This window comes from Salmo trutta, chromosome 3 (genome assembly GCF_901001165.1).
Source record: "Salmo trutta chromosome 3, fSalTru1.1, whole genome shotgun sequence".
Lineage (NCBI taxonomy): Eukaryota > Metazoa > Chordata > Actinopteri > Salmoniformes > Salmonidae > Salmo > Salmo trutta.
The window spans coordinates 45,158,414-45,177,550 of NC_042959.1; the positions used below are offsets into that span (position 1 = coordinate 45,158,414).

Sequence of the window (19,137 nt, forward strand, 5' to 3'; positions counted from 1 at the left end):
AGAAGAGTGCCCTCTAAACCCACACTGGGCCCACCACATCAGTGGCTGAGGGGTGAAATCAAAGGACGACCGTGGTACGGCCACGCTCACAATACCGTTTCCATTTTGTTATTTTTCCTCCCACTCGTGCTCAGTCCTCTTTACCACTTGCGACCGCAAGGCAACCGTAGGACCCATGACGTTGACATCAGCCAGTCAGACCCGTGACGTCCTGTCATCCTTAATGTCAGGTTTTACTGCAACGGAGGAGCCCACAGGGATGAAGGACACAGCGGTCACAGCAGAACCTTAAGCACTGATGAATTGCACCCTAAAAATACTTTACACAATGCTGTATATCTACTTAACGAGACAGATTGTGTTCAAAGTCAATCTAATAAGAGGGAACGGCAGTGTAACTGAGACACAGCGCTAATGACATTCAGGGGGACACAGCAGAATTTGGGGCATTTAGCAGTAAGCAGAGGAGGAGGGCTTTGGTTTTCACAAGGTCATGTTTTAGAAATAAGTCAAAAACCCAGTTCAGGTGATACATAGTAAATAAGTCAACTGCTTTGGTTGGATCAGAAAGTACTGGGTTGGTGAGGGCAAGTCAAGACAAACACCTCCAGAATCCATCCCCCTCACTAAGCCTAGGTTGCTTGAGTGATCGGGGAATGTACTGTAGGCCCTTGGTTAGAGAGGGAACCTGTGCAAATGTATTTGCCGACCGTTCTTCACCAGACAGAGTTATACCAGTCATTATAAATACATTTCCTAAGCTGTGACTTACAGTAAGTATGGTAAATCTAACGATTTCCAAACTGAGACCTGTTCTGGTCAGTGTAGTGTAGTATGTAATCAGTTGGATAGCAATACTCTCAATAGTAGTAGCTAGTACATGGTGAGTGTGACACAGGAACACCTACTTTTGTGAAAAGGGGTATTCAACTTCAGGCCTGGATGGCAGACATACTTCTTATCTGGCTTTCATTCATTCCATCTAATCAGGGACTGATTCAGACCTGAGACACCAGGTAAGTGGACCCTCTGGCCAATCAATTAACTAGGTATAAAGAACCGGAACTTTGTTCCTCCAGGGCCCCTGGACAATGCTCAAAAAAGTGTGTGTGTGTGGGGGGGGATGCATGTGTATCTATGTGCATGTATGCATATATGTGTGTGTGTGCATGTGTGTGTTTGTGTGTGTGTGTCATTCAGTAGCTGTGTACTTAAGGCTCTGAATCAAACAGCTGGTGCCCATCTGTTGCTGCTATTGCCCCTGCTGCCTGTGGCTCCCTGTGTGAAGTGCACTGGCACGCGGTGTCTGGGTCTGCAACACAGAGAGGGAGGATGTTTCTGGTGTGTGTGTGTGTGTGTGTGTGTGTATGTGCGTGTGTGTGTGTGTGTGCGTGCGTGCGTGTGTGTGCGTGTAAAAATGGTTCCGAAAGGGTTCTTTGGCTGTCCCCATAGGATAACCATTTACCTCTGTAAAAAGGGTTCTACATGGAACCACAAAGGGTTCTACCTGCAACCAAAAAAGTGTATTCAAACGGTTATCCTATGGGGACAGCCGAAGAAACCTTAAGGTTCCAGATAGCACCTTTATTTCTAAGCGTGTACGCATACAGTATGTGTGTGATTGTGGGAGGGGTATCTCCAACTAAACATTCCTCTCAGTGAATAGAATCCAAAGAAAGCCCTCTGCTGCCCTCCAGGGCCCACATGCTAATGTATCCTACCATATCAGTCTTACTATCCGTTCCAAAACACTACTTTCTCATTTCAAAATGCTCTGGCTGATGTGTAAATTGTAATTGGGGATGACTTTGGGAATGTTTGAGCGAAATGCCGCATTACCGCTTTATCTTGTGGCCATGACCATCCATTGCGGCCACTTTTTGGCTCCATCTTCGTGACTAAAATACGACCACAACAAGGGTATCACAGCTCTTTGTCCAATCATATTTAGCATATTTGTAATGCTAAATTACTTGATATACAGGTGGAATATTAGACAATAAAAAGACAAGAGACGGAACAGCTCTGTGTAATGTATTTCCTCTTCTGTCCTCTAGAGGACATTGTAAGTCTGATAATAACAATGTCCATGGGTCTGCAATCATCTCCTCCCTGGTTCCAAAGATCCTTTGTGTGTATCCCACTGCCCTAACCCTTCCCTCTCCAAGAAAATGACTCCTGTCTTGACCACTAAACTGTCTCCTCAAAATATGATGTTATACTGTTATACGAAATGTAAATATCCTATGGAAATATGTGAGAGACAACTATAAATATTACAGTATATGTGAAAGAAAGAAAACTTCAGAACAAACACCCATGTCAAGTTATTAGCTAAGTAATTACGTAATATGATGTTCAGTGAATATTGAATAGTCAACCTATTTCAGAGTGGTATAGAGGGGACTTAGGTCAGGTCTGGGGACTTTTGGACTGGACTGACTCCTCTTGGCTCTTGTAGCAGCCTTGCTGGACAAGCCAAGCCCTTTACGATGACTCAGCTCCCTGTGAAAGTGGGCCTGCTTGGACTCCTGACAAGTGGGCTATTTCTAGATGGGTCTTAGGGACAGAGACTTAGTGTCAGTGCTGTTTCTCTGAAGCCCACACTGAGGTGAGAGGGCTGGATAAGTGAGGCTCCAGACAATCCGTTACACAGGTGTGTTTTGTGCTACTGAATGAACTGTCGCAATAGCAGCACCCCCACACAAGCAGAGGGGCAGCGGCAGCCTAACCACTCACAGAGCACAGCTTTGCTCTGTCATTCTGATGCTTTGGCTGCATGGCCACATCTAGGTGTTTTATAGTGAGGGTTTGGATCCAAACAAAGACTTGAGAGAGACTGAAGAGAGGACTGAGCGAGCTGAAATGTTAGATGAGCCCAAAGAAAGAGAGAAGTTTGGTGGAAATTACTGACAGAGGATATAGTCAGATTGCCGTGTGTCACGTCCTGACCATAGTAAGATGTTATTTTCTATGGTAGAGTAGGTCAGGGCGTGTTTTTCTATGTTTTGTATTTTTATGTTCATGTTCTAGTTTTGTATTTCTATGTTGGTTTTGTTTGGGATGATCTCCAATTAGAGGCAGCTGGTCCTCATTGTCTCTAATTGGAGATCATACTTAAGTAGGGTTTTTTTCCACCTGGGTTTGTGGGATAATAATTTTGAGTAGTGTATGTTTCACCTCTGCGTCACGGTTTGTTGTTTTGTCATTGTTTATTTATGTATTGCATAGTTTCCCAGAATAAATAAAATGTGGAACGACACACACGCTGCACTTTGGTCTGCTCATTCCTACGACAACCGTGACACCGTGACTTTAGCCTAGAGTGGCTCCATTGAGATTTACATTTTACATTTACGTCATTTAGCAGACGCTCTTATCCAGAGCGACTTACAAATTGGTGCATTCACCTTATGATATCCAGTGGAACAACCACTTTACAATAGTACATCTATCTGAATGATGGCATACATGCAATCTGTTACTTTTGAGACTATAGCCCTAAGATACAGTATCCAAGAGCCCATCAAATAGCTGTGCTTCATGGAGCTTTAGTGATGAATCATCGGCTGAGAAGTATATTATTTGATCTCTTAAACGCTCAGTTTCACTCCACATCAACAAGGCAGAAGGTAGAGAAGTGATCATCGGAAAACTAAGGTTATCAACAGAACACCTCATCTTTATAACAAGGGCAAAGTATATTTACTGCAGTAACTTGTGATAGGGTTCCACTGAGGCCCCAGGCTAATAGCTTACACTCATCTTAGAAATACGAAAAATACCAGAAATGGTCCTGTGGAACGATTTCAACCAACCCACACTGCACAATTTTTTTTTGAAAAACAACGCATCCTCATTTAGAAAAAGATAAGGCCCATCCTTAGTGCAGAAATAAGGTTAAACGTCAGTCGCACAGAAACACAGCCATAAAACTGATCATGTTGATGGTGTCAGCTAGTTCTTTGCAGTCTTTTTGTACAACATGGTCAGTATATCAGAGCCAATCAATTAATTTAGGCTTTAAATTGCAAGATCATTTATGTTGTGCTTTTGCCACAAGGAAATCTTCATCATCATAAGCCAAGTGCTGGAAGCCAGCAGGGCTCATCTTTTCAAGGAGCAAACTAATCTTGTTTTCACTTTCTGTTTTAATTACTAGTGTTCCCAGAAATCAGAGAGCCCCCTGGGGTTCTCTCTCTCTGGCTCTATAAGTATCATTAACATCAGCCATAGATAATATCTTTGGGTGAGTTTCATTTCAGAGTGACTGGTTGCACCTCTTCATAACCCCTCTATTACAGGAAACATCTGTATCAGCCATTCATTGTTGCTGTGCTATCCTTATCGCATAAGTCATTGTTCTCTGAATCCTTATCAAATAAAACATCCTCCTGTAAATAAGGATTTTGTTTTTCTTTCATGAATAAAGCTTGCCAAGGTCCTTTCTTGTCCAGAACTAATTTGTAGGAATGCCTATGATCATTATCATTATCTTATTGGCCTTACTGGCATGCTTACCCTAAATGACTCCACCTCCCACAATTCCTGGCTGCAGCTCTGGAAACAGCTGTGGTGGCCATTTGTAATTACAAAGGCTGTCACGGCTGTCTAAAGGATCGGACCAAAATGCAGCATGGTTGTAGTTCCACATATTTATTAATTCCGTGAAACGTTGCAATACACAAATAACTTGAAGAACAAAACAACAAACCGTGACGCAGAGAGAAATAAACACTACTCAAAAGATATAACAACCCACAAACACAAGTGGAAAAAAACCCTACTTAAATATGATCTCCAATTAGAGACAACGAGGACAGGCTGCCTCTAATTGGAGATCATCCCAAAAACCCCAACATAGAAATAGAAACCTAGAATAACCAGATAGAAATAGATAACATAGAAAACCACCCAAAAACACCCCCTGTCCCGCCCTGACCTACTCTACTATAGAAAATGACATCTTACAAGGGTCAGGACGTGACAAAGGCATTCTCTACCAGAGACGGAAGAGGAAGCGAGACACCCCACTCGCTGGATTTTGTATTTTTTTCTGGTTCAATGAAAGTCAATGAACTAAGTAGACCAGACCCAGCTGCTATTGACCGGAACTGACCATTTTTTTCAATTGTAAAAGGCCTGAGTGAACTATCTTAATTTATCCACCATCTTTACTCTCTACTAAAGCACAAGGAAGACAACTCCACAGGACACCAAGGGAGAATCTCAATTGCATACTCCTCGCGTTAAAAAAAAGCAATATGGAATTGTTTTAAGATGGTCATACCATGAATCATCTAGCTATTTGATTTAACACATTCATAAATGTAAAAAAAAAATACAGTCCAAAAAAAAAATCTGATCCTATATCTAGAAGCTATTAGAAAGCTCAGGAAATATTTTCGGTTGTTTTTTACACATATTTAACCCCTATTTTGTATGTACAAAACTACCTCCATACTTCCATTCATTTGTATGGGTTACCTTCAGACAAGTCCTGTGACACTTGTGGGGGTTGTAGAGTGAAACGGTTCATGATAGTATCATCTTGCCATATAAGTTTGTAGGCCAAACCATTCGGCCGCTACAGACGTTTTCGTGAAAAGACAAATTAACGGGATGTCTCATGGTCTGACAAAGACCACTGTAGCTCGGCCACCTTACACCGCAGATGCGGTTGACATAGGCGGATGCGGTGTAAATCAGATTTGACCAAACCAAAGGTGGTTTGAAATGTGGCTTGAAATAGCCAGTTCCATGTGCTTTTTGGCTGTTCAGACTGCAGGGAAAAAAACAGATTCGAATCAGATATGCAAATAGGATTTGAGTTATTTCAAACTGGTAATGTGAACACGGCTTAATTGACCGTTCCTTAAAGCTGATGTAGTAGTCAGCTTTATTACTGTGGTAATTTACCCTACATGTTGTATGAATGGAAAACACATGTTGTGCCTCTTATAAATGTTTTGTTTGCAATTTATGTAATCCATTCATTACAATTTGTTTCTTATCAAAATGGGGGGGGTATATCCCTGCACTGTGCATATGAAATGTGTAACTAAATCAAGTCAATTGTGAGTTATATAAACTATCATTTCTATCAAATTAATTTGTAGTCTAATAAAGTTATTTCAAATGGCACATATTTTGAAATTTAAGATGAAATTAATCAAGTATAGCCCTACTACGGTTCTTATAATAACTATTTTACGTCCATCAGCCTTATGGTATCCTATGCTCCTGATAGGTTGTTATTTAATTGGGGGCAGGAACAGATAACCTAGACAGCGAAAGTTGCAGCTGTGTGGTACAGTATGAATGTAAGATCAGCTAAATCACTGGCATATAATCTCCTGTTAGTATCGTTTTAAGAAAACTGTCACCACTGACAAAAATGTACATTCTCAATAAAGGCCTTATTTACAGGTCTCTACACATATTTGCTACTGTACAGTTTAAACTATAGAAGTTATCACCAATAAAAAGAGGGAAGTTTTGGAATTCCCAGACCCTCTACTAATAGGATCCAGTGTCATATCATGAATATTTGCAGCATTAGGGGGGTTTTTTTGGGGGGGGGGGGGGGGGGGGGGGCTACTGTCACCTGTAACCAAAACTGTTTTTTTATTTGTCACTGTACCATTTGAACTATAGAAGTTGTCACCTTCCCAAGTTCCCAAGTTCTCTCACGTCACCCCGCTCCTCCGCTCTCTCCACTGGCTTCCAGTTGAAGCTCGCATCCGCTACAAGACCATGGTGCTTGCCTACGGAGCTGTGAGGGGAACGGCACCTCCGTACCTTCAGGCTCTGATCAGGCCCTACACCCAAACAAGGGCACTGCGTTCATCCACCTCTGGCCTGCTCGCCTCCCTACCTCTGAGGAAGCACAGTTCCCGCTCAGCCCAGTCAAAACTGTTCGCCGCTCTGGCACCCCAATGGTGGAACAATCTCCCTCACGATGCCAGGACAGCGGAGTCAATCACCACCTTCCGGAGACACCTGAAACCCCACCTCTTTAAGGAATACCTGGGATAGGATAAAGTAATCCTTCTAACCCCCCCCCCCCCTTTAAAAGATTTAGATGCACTATTGTAAAGTGGTTGTTCTACTGGATATTATAGGTGAATGCACCAATTTGTAAGTCGCTCTGGATAAGAGCGTCTGCTAAATGACTTAAATGTAAATGTAAATGTCACCAGTATAGGAGTTGGATTGTAATCCTCAGACCCTCTACTGATTTACATTTTAGTAGATGCTCTTACCCAGAGCAACTTACAGTAGTGAATGCATACATTTCATTTCGTGCTTTTTTTTTTTTTTTTGTACTGGTTCCCTGTGGGAATCGAACCCACAATCCTGGCGTTGCACACACCATGCTAGCGTTGCAAACACCATGCTCTACCAACTGAGCCACAGGTAAGACCTGATAGGATCCATTGTCATATCATGAAGATTTTCATCATTAGGGAGTTTATTTTTTTTATTACTAAAATATAAGTAACTTTAAACTATCATTTTGGTGATTTGTAATCAGAAAAACATCCAGTAACAGTCAAATAAAAATATTTCAGGGGGACTTTTACTTTTTTATTAGCAACATGATCATTTAACCTCAATGCCGCTAGCGTCACAATGCTCATCGGTACATTGTGTCGGAGCATCGCAGCTCAGGTATCAGGCTTCCTTCCCATCACTACACTGAAGTGGACATGACAACTTTGAGGGCCTGAACCTCTTTGGCTGATCAATGATAGGACTTTTTTTTATTTTGCTTGTTGAAAATCTCTGTTGAAATGTAACAGGCTAAAAGGCTAAAAGAAGCTGGACTCGTGCACCTTTTACATTTGAAAGAAAACAAGTGGGGTATCTGCGCTTATAAACACAGGGTCGCTGCACAACTCCCTCTTTTCAAAGAGCGCTTCCTCGCACTAGCCTTATAACAGAACCACGTCTTACAGGAACACGCTCAACGGCCAAGCACACGCACGTTTGTGGATGCAAGGGCCGATCACTTCCGACACCAGTATTGACAGGCAGGCAGGGAGCGTGTAGTCTGGCTAACACGTGACTCTCGGAGAGCTCCTGACTTCTGAGTTTGGAATGGCTCTTTGATGTTGTCGGCACAATGTGTCAATAATGAAGGGGGCTGTGCTTTTACTGGTTGGCTCTCCTCTGTGTCTTTCTCACTCAAACATCCATAAGCACAGCCCCCGAGCACCACCCCTATTCCATTACAACGGTTAGATTTTCAAATCCAGACAACGACAGGTCTCAACCCCCAATAATTGTTGTTGTTGTTGAGAGAACCAATCAAATAATTTCTGAGCGAATACTGGCACAGGTTGTTTTATTTGAGTGTTGTTTCCTTAGGTTACCGCTGGAGGGCACTCTTACCTTGTTTTCCAGTTTCCAGGTTACCCTGATTATTTCTTATTGGTTTCACCTGTGTTTAATTACCTTCTCTGTTCACCTGGTTGCCTTGGTATTGAGGTTCCTCAGTTGGCCTGTATCATTGCTTTGGTCTTATGTGTTGTTAGTGTGCTGTTGTCCTGTTTCTTTTAAGACTCTAAGTAAAAGTTCTGGATTTACCCCTACCTGTTGTGTGTTCTCTGGGCCTGGGTTTGAGTTCGTACAAGCATTACTATCACAAATACTGCATAAACAGCCTCCTTTCCAGACCAGCGTGGTCACAGCTCTCCCTGCACTTTGATTCACATGGGTTGCGTTAGCCAGGCTAGGAATTATGCTTGTCCACAGTGGTATTTGAACCCCCAACCTTCTGGCCCGTAGCCCAGGGTGCTATAGACTGTGCTACAAAAGCATGCTCATGTGGAAGAGTAGATCAAGCGGTTATAAACACAGGGTCGCTACAATACTGTCGAGGTGGAAACCAAAATTACTGTACCTTTGGGCCAAGTACTGGTTCAAATCCTGCCTATGAAAATGTAACAATTGAGTTGTCTTCTTGTCAAGCAGAGGGTAGTTGGCCCAGTGATAAGTCTTTAGGAAGACAGAGTCATGTCTGTGCACTGTTTATGAGTGAGTTTGGATTATATCAATTGCAGTGAGTCAAACACAATGTCAATCAACATGATGATAATCAGACACAAAGAGAGTCAACCCTGTCAGTGTCTGAGAGTTAGTGTGAATGAAAATCAAGTGTAGTCTCGTTGGGTGTAGCCTAGCTCTCGTTCACCAAAGTGGGCTTCGTCTTTGGTTCTCAGTTGAAAGATTAATGAAGGCATAGGAATGTTTACAACAGTCCCAATGCTCTGTCTAAACGTTAATAATCCTTGCTTGCGATAGGTTTTGAAAACCTTTGGAATTGTACACTGCTCAAAAAAATAAAGGGAACACTTAAACAACACAATGTAACTCCAAGTCAATCACACTTCTGTGAAATCAAACTGTCCACTTAGGAAGCAACACTGATTGACAATAAATTTCACATGCTGTTGTGCAAATGGAATAGACAACAGGTGGAAATGATAGGCAATTAGCAAGACACCCCCAATAAAGGAGTGGTTCTGCAGGTGGGGACCACAGACCACTTCTCAGTTCCTATGCTTCCTGGCTGATGTTTTGGTCACTTTTGAATGCTGGCGGTGCTTTCACTCTAGTGGTAGCATGAGACGGAGTCTACAACCCACACAAGTGGCTCAGGTAGTGCAGCTCATCCAGGATGGCACATCAATGCGAGCTGTGGCAAGAAGGTTTGCTATGTCTGTCAGCGTAGTGTCCAGAGCATGGAGGCGCTACCAGGAGACAGGCCAGTACATCAGGAGACGTGGAGGAGGCCGTAGGAGGGCAACAACCCAGCAGCAGGACCGCTACCTCCGCCTTTGTGCAAGGAGGAGCAGGAGAAGCACTGCCAGAGCCCTGCAAAATTACCTCCAGCAGGCCACAAATGTGCATGTGTCTGCTCAAACGGTCAGAAACAGACTCCATGAGGGTGGTATGAGGGCCCAACGTCCACAGGTGGGGGTTGTGCTTACAGCCCAACACCGTGCAGGACGTTTGGCATTTGCCAGAGAACACCAAGATTGGCAAATTCGCCACTGGAGCCCTGTGCTCTTCACAGATGAAAGCAGGTTTACACTGAGCACATGTGACAGACGTGACAGAGTCTGGAGACGCCGTGGAGAACGTTCTGCTGCCTGCAACATCCTCCAGCATGACCGGTTTGACGGTGGGTCAGTCATGGTGTGGGGTGGCATTTCTTTGGGGGGCCGCACAGCCCTCCATGTGCTCGCCAGAGGTAGCCTGACTGCCATTAGGTACCGAGATGAGATCCTCAGACCCCTTGTGAGACCATATGCTGGTGCGGTTGGCCCTGGGTTCCTCCTAATGCAAGACAATGCTAGACCTCATGTGGCTGGAGTGTGTCAGCAGTTCCTGCAAGAAGAAGGCATTGATACTATGGACTGGCCCGCCCGTTCCCCAGACCTGAATCCAATTGAGCACATCTGGGACATCATGTCTCGCTCCATCCACCAACGCCACGTTGCACCACAGACTGTCCAGGAGTTGGCGGATGCTTTAGTCCAGGTCTGGGAGGAGATCCCTCAGGAGACCATCCGCCACCTCATCAGGAGCATGCCCAGGCGTTGTAGGGAGGTCATACAGGCACGTGGAGGCCACACACACTACTGAGCCTCATTTTGACTTGTTTTAAGGACATTACATCAAAGTTGGACCAGCCTGTAGTGTGGTTTTCCACTTTAATTTTGAGTGTGACTCCAAATCCAGACCTCCATGGGTTGATAAATTGGATTTCCATTGATTATTTTTGTGTGATTTTGTTGTCAGCACATTCAACTATGTAAAGAAAAAAGTATTTAATAAGATTATTTATTTCATTCAGATCTAGGATGTGTTGTTTAAGTGTTCCCTTTATGTTTTTGAGCAGTATTTTGTCTTATGATCGAGAAATACATTTCATAAAACAAAAGGTACAATTATTACACACCCTTTTAACATGATTCCCACCCGGCCATATTTCTATGTTACAGCTTGTTTACAGAAGAGAGAGATGACCACCTGTTCTAATTAGCTCTAGCTCTCCAAACACCTGTGTATAACGGAAGAAGGACTCCAGAAAAGTGTTGTAGCTGAGAAATACTGTCTGCTGCAAATGTGTTAAAACAATGTACATTAAGTGTATATTTTGTATTTGTAAAATTATTTTGATGTGATATGAAAGGAGAGCTTTATGTTTCTAGAACCATATAGCAATTGAGAATGGATTCAAGTTTAGATGGAGTATTTAGATGTTTTGGCTGCCGGAGCCAGTTTACCTCTGAACAAAACATATAAGTTCCTTGGATGTTAAAGGAGTAGGCTAGCCTAGACTCCTTAATTAAAGGAGCTGCGTTGTCAAGCCGACGTCTGTATTGGCCGTGCACCATTTACAGTGATAAGGCGTCTCCAGAAGCCAGAACTTCGCAGAGCAGCGCAAAGCTGTTGTGAAGGAAGTTGTCTGGAAGTGATGTTGTGTTTATACAGGACCTCCTGCCCCCACCTACCATCAACCAATCATGTCAGTGCTGAGCTATACGGAGCCCTCCGCATTGTTATAAACGGCGATGCATTACAGAGCAAAATTTGGGCCTCTGCAATTGGCTCCGCAATTGCGTCACACTCTCCATACAAAGCCTCCGACCACATTTTCGGAACAATCATAAAGCCCCAGTGCAGTCAAAAATGTGATTTCCTTTGTTTTATATATATTTCCTCAAAATTAGGTTGGAATAATACTGTGAAATTGTGGAAATTATGATAATGCCCTTTAAGTGGAAGAGCTGTTTGAAAAGGCTGCCTGAAATTTCAGCCTGTTTTGGTGACATCACCAGTCGGTAAATTAGTTAATAGACCAATAAGAAACAGAGTTCCAAACAGAGTTCCAAACCTCTTTCCATTTCCACCTCCCCACAGACCAGTCTCAGACAATCCTAGCAAAATTATTGCCTGAGAAATTGCTCTTGGCTAAGAAGCTGTTTGTTTCTTGTTGACCATTTTAATTGAAAACAATCACAGTAAGGTACATAATTGTTACCCAGAAATGATTTGATATTGAGATAAAAATGGCTGCATTGGACCTTTAACAGTACATCTTGGGCTAGGTGTAGCCTAGCACATTTTGTCCTGTTCGTTAGACAGAATGATTTGTGAAGTTTGTGCCAGTGTGTGACAGTGACGTATAATCTGGTCGGGCTGTGGGTTTAAAGGAGTGCTTTCTTGGGGAATAATTCAGAGCGCTCCGACGCCTTGATAGCAAGATAATTTAGTCAGCAATACATTTTACATCATCTCTGGATGACTAAGTGGCCGAAGACATCCGGCTTTGTCAAGCACTCCTGTTACCCATAGAGCCTACGTATTCATCACTGCAGTGCAGTTTGAGACTCCCCCCATGTGTCTCAATTTCTCTATGAGAATACAGCTATGGATTCAGTGAAATGCTATTGCAGGCTTATGGTTTTCCTAGTTAAATACTGTACTTTATATACAGTAAAATGTGAATGTGGCAAGCATCGTCATTAAAAGGATGGCATGTTCACTAGATTTCTTCTCCATTACACAGCTGTGCAGGGGGCTATTATGATACATGTGCTTGGGGGACCTAGTGGTTGATGCTTGTGGGCTCAGCTCTTGCAGCTATGATCTCTTCTGTGGACTACTCTCACTTTCCTCTGTTTCCGTGGCAGAGGACCTGAGCACAGAAATAGAGACAAATCAATCATTCCATTGTGAATTGTTTCCACCGGAAACTTCTAAATCATAGCCTACCCCACAATAATTGTTTTTGGAATTAGGAAAATAAAAAGTGCGTTTTATGTGGGATAGTCATATGCATGTAATAATTTATAACATATAATAACAGCCATGCAATAACAGCCATGCTACTGATGATGAGGAAGATGATGATGGTAATGATGATGATAATGATGATGAAGGCATCATGTGTTCTGTCAAATTGACAAATGGGCAATCACTCTATTGGATTAATCAGTATTTTAGGTTAGTCTTCTGATTTCAGAAACATGAGTCAAGAGCATCTCTCTAACCTCGACTGGGTTCTAGCTCTCCTCAGGACCAGGATAACTAATCGATCAACGAAGCACGTGCTCCGGGTTAAATTCACTGCATCAGATTCTCGCATCAGATTCTCCCAGCAGACCCAGCCCGTGAAGGTACCGTCAATTACTCTCGAGCGTGTTTTTTGGGTCAGTGAGTCGAGCCGCCACGCAATGAAGTCTGATCTTCTGCCTCCATCGTTAAATGATGAAAGAGGTAGATGTTTGTAATATTCTCTATCGGTTGATAATTTACCGCTGACGTTAAGATCTAACAACAGACGCGGGAGGGGATGGTGAGTGAGACAGCGAAGGAGACGTTCACATTCACAAATGCGCCGAGTGAACATAGTAGAGGACTGCAGAGTCTGCAATTCGGCTTGTCTCTCAAACCCTGCCTCCTGAAAAGGAGTGGCTATTTAAACATTACACACGCAAGCACGGTCGCTGACAGGGAGCAAGTTTATTTGTTTTGGTTGCAGCCATAGCCATTGCAGCGAAGTCGTATGGACAACCGCATTCATGGCTATTTGACAGGAGCCCTTAAAGCAGCAAGCTGAACCAACATAGGCTACGGTAAGGCTATTTTGTCACTCACAACAACTACACAGTACTGTACTTTAATATTCAGTTTGTGTATCACTATTTAACGCAATGTCGAGTAGCCTAGACTACAGAGTTATCAATACTGTAGCTTCCATGGTCGATTCACTTATCCACAGGGGGGAATTATGGGCTGCATTTGCAGCAGGTGCTCAGTGCTTTCATAATGCATCATTGACTTTTTTCAATAGCAAAGCAGTAGTTCCATGAGATGTTTACTCGCTTTGAAATTCACCCAAGAATTTGAAGCTTAGGCCTAAAGGTGCTATGCAATTATACTTTTACATAGCATCATGCCTTTATGTAAGGGACAATTATTGGTCAATAGTTTGGTAGGAACCCATCAGTGGCAGTTGTTGCTGTTTTAAGATTAGGGAGGATTCTTTTTTTAAATGAGCATGGCCTTATTTCTATTAAAGCATATTGGATGACTGTCATTCATATTCCACTCACCCAGCTCAATGTAACACTGATAGATTTAGGCTACTACATAGTACTCAAATTTTCACTATACCTATCATGAGATTGCTACAACCTAGCCTATGAATATAAGTTGATAACGTAGGTGCACAGGTTGAGAGGCAAATTGGAGTAATCAAGGTGGCAAATAGTGACACATTCAATACCACCTTGTACACTCTTTCCTGCATCTAGCTGATCTATGGTGTATCATTATTTCAAACAGGAGTTTCTATTGGACAAATTCAGGTAGGTTTATGACAGCTTCGTTCTGTTTGCTTCTTATTAAGAAACTTTTTTCTACAGAATCGTCGGAATTAATACACCACAGATCACCCGCACACACAGTTCACTTTCATAGCAGCCACAGCATCATCACTTTGCTCGTTGTATAATTCCTTCTTGCATCTCTCCTCCACTCAACAGCTGTCTGTGACTAGGCAAAAAAAACTTTCCAAACCTACATACCATAACCGCCAGTGCTTGACTTAGACTGAAATAGGTGCCAGGACTCATTTTGGGTGCTGGTACTGATTATATTCAGGTGCAGGAGCTCCACAATACTTTTGAGCTAATATTCTATAAGAGGAACAGGAGCTGAAGCAGTAGAAAACTTGAGGTGCCAGTACTCAGCTCTGGTGAGCTCCTGCTAACCGCTACACAGTCTACATCGTTGTCACCATATTATCTAACATCATAGCCAACATAGTGTATGTACTAGAACTAATGCATAACTAAACTTTCTACATGGAACAATCCTTGGATAGCTTTTCAGAATTAAACTGGTCCACATGAAAAACTAGGCAAGTAAATGACTTGGTAACAGGAAATACATTTATTTCCATGACAGAATAAAACATTTATTTTGGACTGACCAATGTAAATATACGGAACAAAAATATAAATGCAACACGTAAAATGTTGGTCTCATGTTTAAAATAAAAGATCCCAGAAATCTTCCATACGCACAAAAAGCTTATTTCTCTCAAATTTTGTGTACAAATTAGTTTACATCCCTCTTAGTGAGCATTTCCCCTTTGCCAAGATAATCCATCCACCTGACAGGTGTGGCATAACAAGAAGCTGATTAAACAGCATGCTCATTACACAGGTGCACCTTGTGCTGGGGACAATAAAAGGCTACTCTAAAATGTGAATTTTTGTCACACAACACAATGCTACAAATGTCTCAAGTTTTGAGGGAGCATGCAATTGGCATGCTGACAGCAGGAATGTCCAGCAGAGCTGTTTCCAGAGAATGTAATGTTAATTTCTCTACCATAACGTCGTTTTAGAGAATTTGGCAGTACATCCAATGGCCTAAGAAATGCAGACCAGGTGTAACCACGCCAGCCCAGGACCTCCACATCTGGCTTCTTCACATGCGGGATCGTCTGAGGGACAGCTGATAAAACTGAGTATTTCTGTCTGCAATTAAGCCCTTTTGTGGGAAAAACTCATTCTGATTGGCTAGGCCTGGCTCCCAAGTGCCCTCCCAGGCCCACCCATGGCTCCGCCCCAGCCTAGTGATGCGAAATCCATAGATTAGGGCCTAATGAATTTATTTTAATTGACTGATTTCCTTATATGAACTGTAACTCAGTAAAATCGTTTGAATTGTTGCATGTTGCGTTTATATTTTTGTTCAGTGTAGTTATGGTCTTTAATGTCAATTAAAGGCCTGTATTTCACTACTTGAAAACATAAAAATAAATACAATTAATTTGTGGGCCTAATGTATGCTCAGGCTGGTCACTAGGTCGCCCAGCACTCATGAGGCTCGTAGTGCGCGACTTAGACCACTGCGTTACGACAGTTCACAATGCTATAGCAAGCACTAAAAATACTATGAATAGGCTCGTGATGATACATAGGCACACCATTTTTTATTATTTTGTTTTAAGCCTTCCCCAAACCATAGCCCTAACCTTAAGCAGTTGGAATTAATGCCTTAACCGTTACCCTTTGAGTTGTTTCTGTTTTAACCTTGTAACCACGCGGAATTAATGCATAAAAATAGACGTTCATCCATGAGTCAAAGGGCAGTGAGACGGATCCGAACCCATACCGACTCAGGCATATGTGTAATGGGCTGTAACCGTAACATACTGACTTGCCTAGTTAAATAAAAAAATACATTTAAAACATTTAACTGCAAGACCATACAAGTGCTGAGGCGACCCAAAAAATGTATTCAGCCTATTGCTTGCCTTCAACATAAAATAAAACAATTTATAAAAAAAGGACATTTCCCTAATGAAAATACATCTCCCCCTACAATTATGGCAATGTATTACAATGTACATAAGTCTTCACACAAAACACACTGTAGCCTGCACATAGCCTACATAAGGTAGCCTACAATGTAGGTACGGTACTGCATGGTATACAAACACCACTTCCAGCTGCCCTCCTGGCGGTGATTCTAAATATTTATTCAGATATTAAAATCCTCCTGCTGCAGGATTATTTTACTCCTGTGACGAAAGGGGTCAAATTAAAATCCAACATCTGTACAATACATTGTCCATGCTCATTTCCAGGTGTCAAAGGTACAGTAAGAAGGTGACAGTAAAGTACATATTTTCAAGGAAACCTAGACATACTGGCTGAATGGAATAGAACAGAAGAATAGAATTGTACTTTATTAGTCCATCAGAAATTGGCATTATTCTACTCTGCTCCCAACTGCCCACCAGACAACACATGTTGAATGGAGCACAGGGCATCCGCAGTGCAGTGCCCCAGGAGCTATGTAGGGGTTAAGTTCCTTTCTCAAGGGCATAACGTCTGGAGATGCTACAAAGGAACTTAAACCAGCAACCTTCCAGCTACTGGTCTGTGTTTCTAACACCTGGGCTATTTACTGCCACCAGATGCACTGTGTCTCTATGAAGGACTCATTTGCACTCCAGTTCAGGTTGACACTTCACAGTAGCATGTCTCTGGGATAGTGCTTCACTGTCTAGGACAATCATTTGCAACTCAAATATGCAATATGCATGTCTATTAAGATAACATGGTTCTTCTCTACATCAGCTACAGTTGGTCTTTGTTTTGGCATTGACCTCACACCACCTTGCTGATTGCCACGTTTCATGAGGTGACAGGGAGACACTAGTTATCTTATCATCCTATCCATCTCGTTGGTAACTCTTTCAGGAAACACAGTTAAATAAACAGAAACAACTCTCGCTCCATTGGCTATAATGAGGTCTAGTCTGACCCACATCCTCATAGCTGAGGCTAATTTCACTGTACCCCTATATATTTTACTGGCTTCACTGTATCGTCTGTGTACCCACTTTTCCAGAAGTCGGGAGGACTTCGAGTTTGGTATCAGCCAGACCTACATTCCACTGCCAGAGAGCCTTTCTGTCTGTCACCATGCCAACCAAGGATTACATGGGAAGCAAGTAAATATGTTAGTAGTTCCCGAGTCAGGAGGGGTTGAAATCTGAACAAGTTGATAAAACTATGCACTGAAGGTGATTAGTAAAGAGATAGGTAGTTTCAGTTTCAGAATACTAGAGCAAAGTTTCCAATTTCATGCACTGTGGGTTCAACACATGACTTCTTGGTGTGGCAGTTTGCCTTACGGCTAGCTTCAAAATGCTAATTGGAATGTACAGCCTAACGACTTTGCATCTATGTGGCTGTTTTCTTTGTTCTGCGTTTCTCCATTTACGTATAGATTTTGGAACTGCAACTCCTCCAGGTCGCTTTAATTTTTGATTTACAGCATTTCCAAAAGTACCATATGGGAAGCAAATGCCGTACTCTCTCGTGAAAGATGTGAGATTTGGTTTTGGGAGCTGAGATTATGGCCATTATCTTATGCTAGACAATGTCAGCGCAGTGACAATGTATTAGACATAACAAATAAAGTTGACTTTAGTCCCTTGTCCACCAAAATAAACACACCCAACAAAAGAGGAAATCGTAAACAAACCCTTACCATGCACAGGGAAGAACAAGGCTAATGAAATTATGTAATCGGAGGCAGAGATAGTTAATTCATGATGTTTTCCTGTAAACATCATAAAACGCAAAACGTGCTCCCACGTGGCCTGGTTGTCATAGCAACATAACTTCAAGATGAGAGAATACGTCACGCTAGTTTCTTATTTACTTTACAACAAATGCATGTATCAGTGACACTTTATTTGGATAGTCCATTTCTAGACGCTCTACAGACTGCCAGTAACATTTCAACTAACTAACTATCTACTAACACTAACCCTAACATTAACCCTTGCCCTAACCCTTATTCTAAACCTAACCCTAATCATAACCTTATCAACAGACAGTTTGCTGATAGTATGACCATCTGTAAAAATCGATGCAGAAATGCCTTATGCTTTTTGTCTTCATCTTGTTACAGTATAATCAAATCATTTGATTACAAATATTAACAGATTTGGTATAGCTTACATGTTTTTACCCCCCAATAACAAAGACATTAGTGCATTGTAATTGTGTAACATTAGCAGAGTGGGCTTTTGCATTCCGAGCAGAGGTTAAGGTCCGTCACCTACCGATAGTGGCCACTTAGTCAGACTTTATCCAGGAAGCTCAATAGTTCATAGTCAGCCTCTTCTCGTTTTCCTATCAAGTGCCCAAGTCTACGGACAGTAAGGAATGCAAATGGGAATTTGCACTTTGTTCCACTGTATGACTGTAATATGGAAATATTTTTCTTAACATTTATCTTGGCTGCATATTTTCATGGTGGTTAATCATCAACTGGGAGTTGGGCACACAGCGAAAGTCTCCCTCCTTTTAACACGTGAAAATTGCCTGGCTGACCCTAAATGAGCTACAAATGTTGGGTGTTTTTTAGACACCTTGACTGGCAGCAGCTGGTTGATATCCTGGTGTGTTGGCTAAGGCTTGCCGTTTATCCAGTGGTAAGTAGATCATAGAATGTTGTAGTCATTATCCTACTGATATCTGGAAATCATTTTAGCTAACATGGATGCATGCTCTGTCATTG

General features: G+C 42.2%; 1 protein-coding gene across 2 annotated transcripts in view; it reads left to right on the forward strand.

The window, feature by feature from the left end:
* Positions 1-13,543: 13,543 nt before the first annotated feature.
* LOC115176026 (plectin) overlaps positions 13,544-19,137 on the forward strand; it is a 188,675-nt gene continuing 183,081 nt past the window's right edge. Inside the window, exon 1 of one of the 2 annotated variants that reach the window (XM_029735812.1) lies at positions 13,544-13,655. The gene's annotated coding sequence lies outside the window, so the exon portion shown is untranslated. Of the gene's footprint in view, positions 13,656-18,963; positions 19,052-19,137 lie in introns of those variants that run through there. The other variant, XM_029735803.1, reaches the window with a different exon arrangement.